The sequence below is a fragment of the Papio anubis genome, chromosome 12 (assembly GCF_008728515.1).
Source record: "Papio anubis isolate 15944 chromosome 12, Panubis1.0, whole genome shotgun sequence".
In the NCBI taxonomy this organism is placed as follows: domain Eukaryota; kingdom Metazoa; phylum Chordata; class Mammalia; order Primates; family Cercopithecidae; genus Papio; species Papio anubis.
In genome coordinates this window covers 18,396,919-18,411,183 of record NC_044987.1, presented here as the reverse complement: position 1 = coordinate 18,411,183, position 14,265 = coordinate 18,396,919, and the positions used below count along the sequence as shown (strand labels likewise).

The following is a 14,265-nucleotide window of genomic DNA, read 5'->3' as shown; positions in this document are numbered from 1 at the left end:
GGCAGGGGCCAGCCCAGAAGGTTTAAGGGAAGCTGCCTCCTTCCGTTCATTTCTGGGCTAGTAATAATTTCCGGCCTCTCTATTTGCATGCATAATTGACAGTTCCTTAGCAGCTCATTAGGAAAGTAGGGCTGTTTGTGACCAACAAAAGAGGGGAACAAATCCCTGGGGGTAGGGGCATCCTTGAGAAACTATTTGAAACTCTGAGAAAGACAGTAGACAGATTCTTTGGGACCAAAAGCACCAAGGAGCTTAGTAATTATCCCTGGCTGTGATCTTCAGCTTTTCAGCACTCTGCAGTGAGCCTAGAACCTGTGCTGTGCCTGTGCCTGTGCCTGTGCTGGAGTCAGGGAAAGCAGGGACAGTAGGCTGGAAATTGTGGGGCCCTGTTGGCCTGCACACTAAAGGAAGTCAGCTAGTGATCTCTCTCCCATCTCCTTTGGGCCCAGTTTGGGCTTTCGGGTCCCTATGGCATGCAAAGAAGTGCCTGACCCCTTATACTCTGAAACCCCTTACTTGGGAGGCACTGATGAGAGGAGAAAAGCACACATTTATTCTACAAACATTTATTGGTCACCAAGTACTGAACAGCCATATCTCACGTACTAGGTTGTCTTAACCCTCACAACAGATTTATGACACAATCACCATTTACACTTATTTTACAAAAAAGGAATCATAGCACAAAAAGGTTTACTAAGATACTGAAAGTCACATGGGCTCTGAAGCCAGATCTTACCAGCCCAGTAACCTTTTCCCCACAGCAGTACAATGAACAACCCAAGAGTAGGGTGCTACATGGACAACAAATTCTATGGGAATTCAAGGAAGGTAGAGGCCACTCTGAACTAGGGAAGCCAGAGTAGGCTTTCTAGAGGAGACAGGCCTTGAGTTAGATCTCAAAGAATGAGTAGAATTCAGAAAGACAGATGGAAATAGACATGGGATGAGGGTTGGGGGCAAAGGGTGGGTCAAGCAGTGATTCCCCAGGAGGAAGGCTCCGCATACCCAGGAAGCCAGTAAAGGCTGGAGCACCTGCATCAGAGAATGTGAATGAGTGAGAGCAGAAGGCAAAGCTTTGATGTGTACTGTGACCTGAGCCTAGGGAACAGAAATGCCGAGTTAAGAACTGAGGACCACAGCTTCTGGGAGCTGGGAGCCATAAAAGATGCTCAGGAAAAAATATGGTGCTTCAGAAATATGATTCCTTGCAAGACAGGGATCTTATTCACTTGGGGTCTAGGCAGCCTAATCTGGGTTGGCACTAGCTCTGAGCTTCAGGAAAGGGACAAGCTCTCTGGGCAGCTTCAACCAATTCAGTTCTCTCTCAAATCCCTGCAAGCTTTAGTCCCTTTTGCCTGATGGTGCCCCCTCCAGCTGCCACCTCCTCCTCCAACCCCTCCGTTCAGATGTGCAATGCCCAGCGCTGTGCCCCGACATCCCCACCCCATGCCAGGGCCTGGCTTTATACACAACATTCCCTCACAGAATGTGCTCCCCTGCCTGCCCCTTCAGGAAACATGTCACACATTCTCCTCCCGACAGACATCCTCCCTTCCCTAAGGATCTCCTCCTGAAACCCTGGCTATCATTACCTCCTAAAGTTGGATCTTTCTCTCTTCCCCTACTAGAATTTGTGTGTGGTTCTATTCACATTTCCTGACGTATTTATTGGTATAAATTATTCCATCATTTTTCATGGATGTCTTCTCTCGCCAAGTAAATTATCAGCCTGGCACGAGCAGGGGCCGATCGCTCTCTTCCCTGCCAACGTTCTCCTGACAACCCCGTCCATGGGCATCTTTCCTTCCTCAGCCCTCACTGCTCATTTGGACACTAAGCTAGCTGTCATGGATATCTGTCTCCCATTCATTCCTTCACTCATTCGCTCACTTATTCTGTGCGAGTAGCAATGATTACAGAGGACCTAGACCTGCATCTCACTATCTTGAGCAAGTCACACCAGACTGCAGTTGCCTCATGTGTAGGATATAGACAAGAAGGACAAATCTGGCAGGAAATGTTACAGATATTAAGTAAGCTAAGGTTTATGAATGTGTGTAGCATAGTCCCAGGTACCAAAGCCAATTGATAAGCATCCAGTGACTAAATTAGTGAATTTCCCTAACCAGCATTCTCTGAGAATCCACACAGCCCCTATGGTCTAAAGGGCAGCAGAAAACTCATAAGCCCTGGTACTTACCACATCCCACCCTCCTTTTCATCCCTTTGCCACCCCATTCCCTTTCCCACCTGCTAGACCTAGCATACTTGTGTACAGAACAAAGTTCAATGGATATCTGTCACCTTCATGGAAGTGGGTTTGCATTCTTAGAACAGCTCAGGGCACTCATTCCATGTTGACACTGGTGGTGGCAGGAGAGGCACTGGAAGTCCTGACCCAGTTCTCCTTCTCGATGGTCATTTCCACTCACTGACTGATCTGTAGTCATAGGACAGGAGGTGGCTACAGGAAGGCAGTGATGGGCCATCTTGGCTGGACCCTTGCTGTCATCATCAGCCTCTCTGGCCTGGAGCCAGTAGGAGCAGCTCTACCCCTTCTGTGGGATTGTGGCATTGGTGCTCAGGCACTCACCAAACATCTCACTTGTCAGATAGCCTTGCTATCAGCCCTGAGCTCCTTCTCCTGGGTTCTACAAAAGTTCTGAGCTCAGGCCTGCCTCTCTCCCTTCTCCATGAAGCTGTTTATGCCCAAAGCCATTTGGAGGACTTGGTCAGATGATTGGTTTCAGGAGCCCAACCCAACAATTTGAAACTAATATTGGTTTTGCAAAGAGGAAAGCACAGAACTGGGATACCAGCTCTAAGCTCCAGGCCCTGTTCTGCTGATAACTAGCTGAGCAACTGTGGACAAGTTAATTTTCTTACCAAGATTCCTTCTTCTCTGCAAGCTGCAAGGCTGTACTGACTGCCCTGTGAGCTGTCTTCCAAGTTCAAGGGTGAGTGATGCTGGTGTACAAAGAATATCAGGGCGTTTGTTCGATCAGCTTCAGCCAGAAAGTCTTTCTGAACTGGAACACTTCCCCCTGAAAATTAAATTCACTTTTTTTCTGTTAATCTCTAGGTTAAAAGCAAACTGTAATTGTATTATCTCTTATTCTAGTGTTTTTGGCAAGAATGAAAGTAGGGAGTTTGAACTGGACCAGAAAAGAAAGAGAAGGGAGCTTAACATACCTGGCTTCTTTCATCCTTCAGGACACAGATTAGTCACCTCTGCAGAAAGTCCTTTCCTGACCACTCAATCCAAACTGGGTCCCTCAGCACTGTCAGATACACCCATTATTCTCAATGACTGCATCATTCATACTCTATTGATTTTCTCTGCAGCAATAAGCACTACCTGTAATTTATTACTTATTTATTTGTTTAATATTTGACTCCATATTGGTTTTCTATTGTTGCTATAACAAATTACCATAAACTTAGTGGTTTAAAACAACATAAATGTATTACATTGGGGTCTTGAAGATCAGAAGTCTGAAACCAATTTTGTTGTGCCAAAATCAAGGCCTATAATCCTTCCGGGAGTGCTAGGGAATATTTGTTTCCTTGCCTTTTCCACCTTCTAGATGCTGCCTACATTCCTTGGCTCATGGTCCCATCCTCTATCGTCAAGCCAACAGTACAGCATCTTTAAACCGCCACCCCCCCCAACCAACTCTGCCCCTTGCTTCCATTGTTGCATCACCTCTACCTCTGCTTCTGGCCTCCCTCTTATAAGTACCCTTGTGATTACACTGGGCCCACCTGGACAATCGAGAATAATGTCACCATCTCAGGATACTCAATTGCATCTACAAAGTCCCTTTGGCCATGTGAGATAGCAAATTAATAGGTTCTGGGGATTAGAACGTGGACATCTATTCAGACTTCACTACAAAATAAGCTGCAGGAGATTATAAAAATTTACCTATCTTATTTATTATGCAATTATCAGTGCATAAACATTATAAAAGAACAAAAGAATGAAGAAAGAAGAGAGCAAAATACATTTGGTAAAGAAGAAAATAATGGTTCTTGCCTCTGTCATTAATTAAGGCAAATAGAGCAGATCAGTTCAAGTTTCTTTGCTTTCCTTATCCCCCAAACAAGATGCCATTATGCCATAGAAAACATGGTCCTGACAATGGAGTGTGACAGAGAAAGAGAATTCTGGGAGGGAGCAAGCCATCTTGCAGCACTGCAGAATAAACCCTGAGCATCCTCAGAGGACCAGCCCAACACACTCCCCTACTGTAACCTGAGAAGATGCCTAATGCCCAGCTCTGCCCCTCCTGAAGGCCCAACTGCTGGTGGCATCTCAAAGGATAAAGTGGGACCTCCTCTTCTAGCCAAGATGAAGTAACTAGGAATGGATACAAAAATATCCAATAGTCAACAGGAAAAATTCTTAACCTGGAATCCAATAAAACTCTGAATGCAAAAGATCAGGAAAACACAACCCATAAGGAGGAGCAAAAGCAATCCACTACAGTCAACTCAGAACTAACACGGATATCAGAATTAGCATACAATATTAAGCCAGTTATTATCACTGTTTTTTATATGTTGAAAAACTAAACAGAGATGTAGAAGTTCCAAAATAAAAGATTTAAACTGAAGTAGTAGATTTAAAAATTTCAGTAAGTACATTGAAACATACACAAAATACGATTGATGGCAGATTAGACATTGCAAAAGAGAAGATTAGAGAACTTGAAGCCATAGCAATAAAAACAAACCAAAATGAAACACAGAAAGAAAAGGTAACTGTTTTAATGTACAGAGCATCAGTAAGCTGTGAGACAACTTCCAATACCCTAATATATGTGTAATTGGTGTCTCTGGGAAAAGAAACAGAAAAACATATCTGAACAACGGACAATTTTCCAAATTTGATGAAAACTATACATTGACAGATCCAAGAAGCTCAATGAACCCCAAGTGTAAGAAACATTTTTTTAAATGACAGCAGGTCACATCAAAATCAAACTGCTCACAATCAGTGACAAAGAGAAAAATCAATAGCAGTCAGGAAAAAAAAAGTTATTTTATGTACAAAGGAGCAAAGATAAGGATGACAGTAGATTTCTCTCTAGAAACAAGGCAAGTGAGAAGACTGGAGCAACATCATTAAAGTACTGAAAGAAAAAATGTTGAACCCAGATTCTGTACCTAGAAAAAATATCTTTCAAAAGCAAAGGCACTATAAAGACTTATTAGACATAAAGAAGCTAAAATAATTTGTGAGTAGCAGATCCACACTACAAGAAATATGCAAGGACAGGCTTTAGGTGGAAGGAAACTGATATCAGAAGGAAATGTGGATCTGCACAAAGAAATGAAAACCATCAGAAATAATAACTATGTAGGTAGATATGTGAGTATTTTCTTATTGTTTAAATATCTTTATGCAGTAATTGACTAAACAAAAATAATAGTGATCAAGTATAGGATTTATAACATAGGTAAAATGTGTGACAATAATGGTACAAAAAGTAGAAGGACAAAGTGGAAGTATACTGTTGTTAGGTTCTTATACTGTATTTTAAGTGGTGTAATGGCCTTTAAAAGTAACCTATGGTGACGTAAGGGTATCAGAAATCCTAAAGTAACCAATAAAAAATAAAATAGCCTGGAGCAGTGACTCATGCCTGTAATCCTAGCACTTTGGGAGGCCAAGGCGGGCGGATTGCCTGAGCTCAGGAGCTCAAGACCAGCATGGGCAACATGGTGAAACCCCATCTCTACTAAAATACAACAAATTAGCTGGGCATAGCAGTATGCACCAAGTAGTACCAGCTACTCGGGAGACTGAAGCAGGAGAATTGCTTGAACCTGGGTGGCGGAGGTTGCAGTGAGCTGAGATCGCACCACTGCACTCCAGCCTGGGTGACAGAGTGAGACGCTGTCTCAAAAATAAATAAATAAATAAACAAATAAATAAATAAATAAATAAAGGTTTCTCTGATAAGATGATAAAACTGAATTACAAAAAATATACTCAATAAAATAGACCGAAAAAAATAAACAGAGCCTTAGAGACTTGTGGAACTATAACAACAGATCTAATATTTGTATTATCAGAGTCTCAGAAGTAGAGGTGGGAAGGGTGAAAAAACACTCCGAGAAATAATGACTGAAAACTTGTCAAATTTGTCAGCAGACATAAACCTATAGACTCAAGAAGCTGAGAAAATCCAAAAAAAAAAAAAAAAAAAGAAAGAAATTCATGCCAAGACACACCATAATTAAACTTCTGAAAAGTAAAGACAAAAGAAAATTATTGAAAGCAGTCAAAGAAAATGTCACCTTACCTATGGTAGAGAAACAATTCAAATTATAGCAAGGTTTTTTGTTTGTTTGTTTTGTTTTGTTTTTCATCAGAAACCATGCAGGCCAGATGGAAATGGCACAATATATTTCAAGTGCTGGGTGAAATGTATTTTCACCATCCTCCAAATCCTATTGCCCAGCAATATATACCCTATATCTGGCAAAATCATCTTTCGGGCTTGAAAAGGAAATAAAGGTATTTTAAGAAAAAATAAAACTAAGAAAACCTCGGGTTGGTTTGTTTGTTTGTTTGTTGAGACAGAGTTTCGCTCTTACTGCCCAGGCTGGAGTGCAATGGCTCCATCTCGGCGCACTGCAACCTCCACCTCCCGGGTTCAAGTAATTCTCCTGCCTCAGCCTCCAGAGTAGCTGGGACTACAGGCATGTGCCATCACGCCCAACTAATTTTGTATTTTTAGTAGTGATGGGGTTTCTCCATGATGGTCAGGCTGGTCTTGAACTCCTGACCTCAGGTGATCTGCCTGCCTCAGCCTCCCAAAGTGCTGGGATTACAGGCATGAGTCACCGTGCCCAGCCAGCAGACCTAAAACAGCAACTAAAGAAAGCCCTCTAAACAGAAAAGAAATGATAAAATGAAGGAACCTTGGAATATCAGGAAATAAAAAAGGAACACAGTAAGCAAAAACATAGATTAATTCAATGGGCTTTCCTTCTCTTCTGTTCTAAATTACGTTTAACAGTTGAAGCAAAAATTATTATATTGCTTGATGTTCTGAATAAATGTAGGAGAACTATATGAGGTAATTATTTTACAAATAGGGAAAGATGAAGTGTAAAGAGAGTTAAGTTTTCTATACTTCACTGAAACTGGTAGCATAATGATACAGAACAGGGGAAGGAAAGTGCTGGGAGGGGAAGGGCATGATCCTCTTAAATGATACGGAACCGAGAAGGGAAGTGCTGGGTAGAGGAAGGCGTGGTCCCTGGCTAGGGCTCCACCTCCTGGCCTGTGCCCATGGACCTTGGTGAGGACAGGCATTTTTGTTTTCCTGCCCAAATGGTGCATCTCCACCCTGGCCTGCCACGCCCCCATCCTGTGCCTATAAAAACTCCAAGACCCTAGCAGGCAGACACACAGCTGGCTGGACGTTGAGAGGAGCAAATCAGCGCGGGAACACACAGGCAGCTGGACAGAACACACCGACAGGCACTGGGATCCAGCAGGCCTCCAACCTGCAGAACGAGGCGGAGTTTGTCTGGGGCAGTAGGAGGAGAGCCCGGGCTGCCGAGCAGCCTGACTCCAGGGGAAAGCCATCTCCCTTCTGGCTTCCTCCATCTGCTGAGAGCTACTTCCACTCAATAAAACCTTGCAGTCATTCTCCAAGCCCATGTGTGATCCAGTTCTTCCGGTACACCAAGGCAATAATCCTGGGATACAAAAAGCCCTCTGTCCTTTCAATAAGGCAGGAGTCTAAATGAGCTGACTAACACAAGCTGCCTACAGACCACAAAGCTAAAAGAGCACCCTATAACACACACCCACTAGGGCTTCGGCTGTCAACATTCACCCCTAGACACTGCGGTGAGGTCAGAGCCCCACAGCCTGCCCATCCGCATCCTCCGCTAGAGGTTTGAGCAGCGGGGCACTGAAGAAGTGAGCCACACCCCCATCGCACACCCTGTGAGGGGAAAAAGGGAACTTTTCCCGTTTCAATTCGGGGCTAGTCCAGGAGCTTTTTTGCCCCTTTAACTGTTTTTATCTTTTTTTTTTTTTTTTTTTTTTCCTTTTCTAAGTGAGAGGGTTCCCCCTCCCAGTTCTGTCTCTGATAGAGAAGTTAACAGAGGAACAATCCCTGCTGGCTGAGAACTGCAAATTCAGCAGGGCACATTTGAGACACTCTAAACAGACACAAACAGCCTCTAAAATATCTTTTCAGCCCCAAACTCGATTATAAGCTTCAGGCTGAGGCCCTAGAAAGAAAAATCAGGTCTGCGGGATCCAAAGCCAGGCAACAAGCACAATGTAAGTGGGCAGGACCAATTCCTGACGACTGACTCCCCTCCCCTCCAACGGAAGGAGCATGCTTCATGGCATAAACAGGCCCAGGGGACCTGAGGGCGATTAAACTCCTATTCTCCAGGATTTCCCTGCTTCATAGGTACATACCACATTGGTACCCAGGTCTGGCACCTGGCAAGGTCTCCAGGACTCAGGCACAAGAGGTGGAGAGTGAAGGGAGGATGCTCACTTTCTCTCTCCATCACAGCCTGAATTTTTGCTGAAAGAAGGAAGGAGATGAGGGATGCCTCTATTCCCTGTCTTTCAGAATGGGCAACCAGTTCTCTTCACCATTCTCAGCTATACTCCTCTGGAGTGTATCTAGAATCATTGTTCTGGAGTGTATCTAGAATCATTGTTCTGCAGTGTATCTAGAATCATTGTTCTGGAGTGTATCTAGGACTACTTTGACCCTCCGAATCTGGAGGAAAAGCACCTCATAGTCCTCTGCACAAAGGTTTGGCCAAATCATGATTTACATGAAGGGCTTTCTGATTTACAGGAAGGAACCATTCATTTTGATACCATCTGGCAGTTGGAACTTGTCTGTAGATGTGAGGATAGATGGTCTGAGGCCCCATATGTGCAGGCTTTCTATACCTTGCAAGGCAATCCAGACCTTTGCCGACAATGTAGGATGGATTCAGCCCTCCTGTTTGCCATCTCAGGGAAGGCTGCAAAGGGTAAGCCCAGGGAATTAAAGATGCAAGTCCCAAAGGCACCCCCAGCAGAGGAGCCAACTCCCTCCAGCCCTGCTCCTCCAGGTCCTCCCTGACCTCCCTATCCAGCTTCAGCCTCTCACTTGCTCCATCCTAGAAATCCTCACCCTAAACAAGCCCCAGTCTCACTCTTGCCCCTCCAACAGATGACCAGTGAATTTGGGACCAGTAAGGTCCAGGTCCCCTTCTCCCTACAGAACTTAAAGCAAATTAAGAGGGATCTTGGCAAGTTTTCCGATGACCCTGATATGTAGAGGCTTTCCAGAATTTCACTCAAATATTTGAAATGTCCTGGAGAGATGTTATGTTAGTTTTGAATCAGACCCTGATGGACAGTGAGAAACAGGCTGCTCTGTAAGCAGCAGAGAGATTTGGGGATGAGCTTTGCATCACATATAGCGTCAGGGAAAGGGGCAAATATTATCCAACTGGAACAGAAGCAGTACCAGTAAATGACCCTAAGTGGGATCCCAGTGATGAGATGGAAGCCTGGAAAAGGAGACACTCAGGTGTGCATAATGGAGGACTTACATAGGACTAAGACCAAGCCTCTGAATTATACTACGTTGTACATGATCGACCAGGGATTGGATGAAAATCCCTCTGCTTTCCTAGAAAGGCTAAGAGAGGCCTTGGTAAAGCACACCTTTCCATCTCCTGTTTCAGTTGAGGGACAATGAATCCTAGAGGATAAACTTATTACTCAGGCAGCTCCTGACATCAGGAGGAAGTTGAAGAAACAGGCCCTGGGACCAGATAGTACATTGAAGGACCTCCTGAAAGTGGCCACCTCGGTGTTTTATAACAGAGACAAGAGGCCCAGGAAAGAGAAAGGAAATACAGGAAAGAGGCAAAAGCTTTAATGGTCACTGAGCAAGCCCACAAACCCCAGAATTCCCAGGGTACAACTGTTAACTTCTAAGGATATGGCAAGAAGAGTCATCTCTCTTCTAACGTTTATCTGCTCCCATAAAAGGTTTAATTCCTTTCACCAGGGTGAAACAGCTCAGGGTACAATGTGGTTGTTACTATATTTCACTTATTATCTCGGTAACCTTTGGCACTAAATTATTTCTTGTATAGTACACACGTTTAACCCATGCATACTTAACCTTATAAAACTTGTTTTTTTCCTCGCACACCTAGAAGCCATCAAACTCCAAAAGGCCAGGCAACCAGAGCCTCAGACGATGGCTCCCTCTTGCTGGGAACCCTTAGATAGATTTCTGAGAGGAATCTGACTGCCATTTTCCCCGAAACAACATCCTCTGTCAGCAGGAAGCAGCTAACCCATATTCTAACAGTAGCTAGATGTACCTCTTCAGAGGGGGGAAATGATACACAAGTGCTGGAAAGGGAAGGGCATGGCTCCTTTAAATGATACGGAATTGGGGAAGGGAAGGGCATGGACCCTGGCTAGGGCTCCATCCCCAGGCCTGTGCCCACGGACCTAGGTGAGAACAGGCATTTTTGTTGTCCTGTCCAAATGGTGCATTTCCCAAGACCAGCCTGGCCTGCCACACCCCCATCCTGTGCCTATAAAAACCCCAAACACCCTAGCAGGCAGACACACAGGTGGCTGGATGTGAAGAGGTGCACATCAGTGGAGGAACACACAGGTGATTGGACATCAAGAGGAACACATCAGTGGAAGAAGACGCAAACGGCTGAACGTTAAGAGGATATCAAGGGGCAGTCGTAGGGAGAGCCCAGGCCACTGAGTGGCCCAACTGCAGGGGAAAACCTTCCCACTCCATCCCCTTCTGGCTTCCCCCATCTGCTGAGAGCTGCCTCTACTCAATAAAACCTTGCACTCATTCTCCAAGCCCAAGTGTGATCCGATTCTTCAAGTGCACCAAGGCAAGAACCCGGGATACAGAAAACCCTGTGTCCTTGCGACAAAGTAGAGGGTCTAATTGAGCTGATTAACACAAGCCACCTACAGATGGCAAAACTAAAAGAGCATACAGTAGCACATGCCCTCTGGGTCTTCCGGAGCTGTAAACATCCACCCCCAGACACTGCTGTAGGGTCGGAGCCCCACAGTCTGCCCATCTATATGCTCCCCTAGAGGTTTGAGCAGCAGGGCCCTGAAGAAGTGAGCCACACCCCCTGTCTCACGCCTTGTGAGGAGGACAAGGGAACCTTTCTCATTTCAATATCAGTAGGCACTATGTTATGTATAGATGATATAATACCTAGAACAATCACTTGAAAAGCTACGCAAACAGATACACTAAAAACACTATTAATAAATAAAAGTAGAATTCTCAAAAAAAATTCAAGTCATCCAAATGAAAGCAGGAAAAGGAAAACAGGGCAAGAAAAAACAAAGAGACCAAACAGAAAATAAAAATAAAGTAGCACACTTAAACCTTGACATATTAATAATCACATTAAATATAAATGGTATATAAGCACACAAAAAAAATGGATTAAAAAACAGGACCTAACTATATGCTATCTTCAAGAAACTCATTTTAAATATAATTATATGGCAATTGAAAGTAAAGGAATGAAAAATGATATATAAACAAACAATCCATTGAAAGCAGAAGCAGCTATATTTTGTTTTTGGTTATTTTTTAGAGACGGGGTTTTACTCTGTTACTCAGGCTGTAATTGTGCCACCTGGGTGTACCGCCTGCAGCCTCATACTCTTGGGTTCAAGGATCCTCCTGCCTTAGCTTCTCAAGTAGCTGAGACTATAGATGTGTCCCACCACACTTGGCTAAGAAAGGAGCTATACTAATATTAAATAAAGTATATTTCAGAGCAAAGAATATTATCAGAGACATAAAGAGGCATTATGTAGTGATAGCAGAATTAGTTTACTGAGAAGACATATAGCAATCCTGAAAGGGTATGACCCAAACAAAAGAGCAAACAAACAACAACAAAAAAAACATGAAGCCAAATTAGTAGTGCTAGAAGGAGAAATGGGAAAAAACACCATTATATTTCATTGTATTTGAGGACTTCAACATTCCACTCTCAGCAATCGGTAGAACAATAGCTAGAAAACCAGCAAGAATATAGGAAAACTGAACAACAACATCAAACAACAGGATCTAATTGGTATTTATAGGACACTCCACCCAACAACAGCAGAATATATATTCTTTCCATGTGTCCATAGAACATATATGAAAATAGACCATGTCCTGGGTCACAAAAAAAAACCTCAACAAATTTAAAATAATTCATGTTGCACAAACTGTGATCTCTGACCACAATGAAATCAAATTAAAAATCAATAACAGAAACAGACAAATATTTAAACTGGTATATATCAAAAATATAAATATACACATGTACATACACAGACACACATACATATACTTTGCTCTGAAGTATACTTTATCTGATATTTTATGTAGATAGATGATTAATAGATATAGACATACATATAGATATAGATATAGGTAATCTGGGTGTGTGTGGTATATGTGTGTGTACACCAGAAATATAAAAAGCACTACACATTTGGAAACAAATAAGACATTTCTAAATAATCTGTGAGTCAAAGAGGAAGTCTCAAGTGAGATCTTTAAAAAGTCTGTTAAACTGGGTAAAAATAAAAATATAAGATAAAATTTGTGAGACATAGCTAAAGCACTGTTGGTAGGGAAACTTACAGCACTAAATACATACATTAGAAAAGAAGAAAAGTCTCAAATTAATAATCTAAGTTTCCACCTCAAGAACCTAAAAAAGGAAGCACAAATTAAACTTAAAGAAAACAGAGGGAAAAAATAGTAAAGATAAGAGGAGAAATAAAGGAAATTAAAAGCAGAATAACAAAATGAGTAGCTGGTTTATTTGGAAAGATCAATATAAGCAACAAATTTCTACCAAGACTAACAAAGTATAAAAGACTCAAATCACCTACAATAGGAATGAAACAGAGGATTCCACTGCAAACTCTGAAAACATTAAAAATATAATAAGGAAATGCTGTAAACAACTCTCCACACATACATGTTATAACTTATACAAAGTGAACCAATTTCTAGGAAATTACAGAGTACCACACTCATCTAATACAAAATAGATCTTTTGAATAGCCCCATAATTATTAATAAAATTGAACTTGTAATAAAAAGTTTTCTAAAAAATCTTCAGGCCTAAATGGTTTCACTGGAGAATTTTGTCAAATAGAATTAACATTAATTTACACAATCTCATTCAGAAAACAGAAAAGGAGACAACACTTTTTAATACATTTTATGCAATTACTCTGATACCAAAGCAGATCAAGATGGTACAAAAAAGAAAATTATAGACCAACATTTCCTAAGAATATAAACACAAAATTCCTTTAAAAATATTAGCAGATAAAATTCAACCACATATTAAAATAATTATGCACCATGATCAAGTGGAAATGCAAGATTGGTTCTATAATCAGAAATTAATCAGTGTAATCTACCATATTAACAGGCTAAAGAAGAAGTCATATGATCATGTTAATCAATGCAGAAAAAGCATTTGACAAAATTCAATGTCCTTTCATAATAAAAACTCTGAGAAATAGGAATAGAGAACTTCTTCAACTAGATAAAGAATACAAAAAACCCTACAGCTAACCAGCTGCCACTATACTAAATGATATGCTACTGAATGTTTTCTCCCTATACAAGGGAAGACTATCTACTCTCACTACTCTTATTTAACAAAGTGCTAGATGTTCTAGCCAGTGTAATAAGGCAAGAAAAGGAAATAAAATGCACACAGTTGGAAAAGAAAGAAAGAAAACTGCCCATATTTGTAGATGACATGATTGCCTACGTAGAAATCTCAAGGAATTTACAAAAAACTTCTAGAACTAATAAGTTCAGCAAGGTAGTAGGACACAAGATAAACATACACAAATCAAGAATATTTCTATATTCTAGAAATGAACACATAGAAATCAAATAATTAAAATATCATTTACAATCACTCATGAAAAAAAATTCTTAGATGTAAACCTAACAATACATGTATGGTGCTTGTATGCCAAAAGCTACACAATGTTGATGAAAGAACTCAATAAGATCTAAATACATGAGGAGACATCAGTGTTCATGGATTGGAAGACTCGACAAAGATGAGTAAAGATGTTAATTCTCCCCAAATTAATATACAGTTTTAATGGTATAAATTCCTATCAAAATCCTAGCCATATTTTTGTAGATATTGATAAGA

General features: G+C 41.7%; 1 long non-coding RNA gene across 1 annotated transcript in view; it reads right to left on the bottom strand.

Moving 5' to 3' along the window:
* Positions 1 to 5,704, bottom strand: part of LOC103877933 — a 47,417-nt gene extending 41,713 nt beyond the window's left edge. Inside the window, exon 1 of the long non-coding RNA XR_004177340.1 lies at positions 2,890 to 5,704. This is a non-coding gene — a long non-coding RNA (uncharacterized LOC103877933). The remainder of the gene's footprint in view (positions 1 to 2,889) is intronic.
* Positions 5,705 to 14,265: the final 8,561 nt, after the last annotated feature.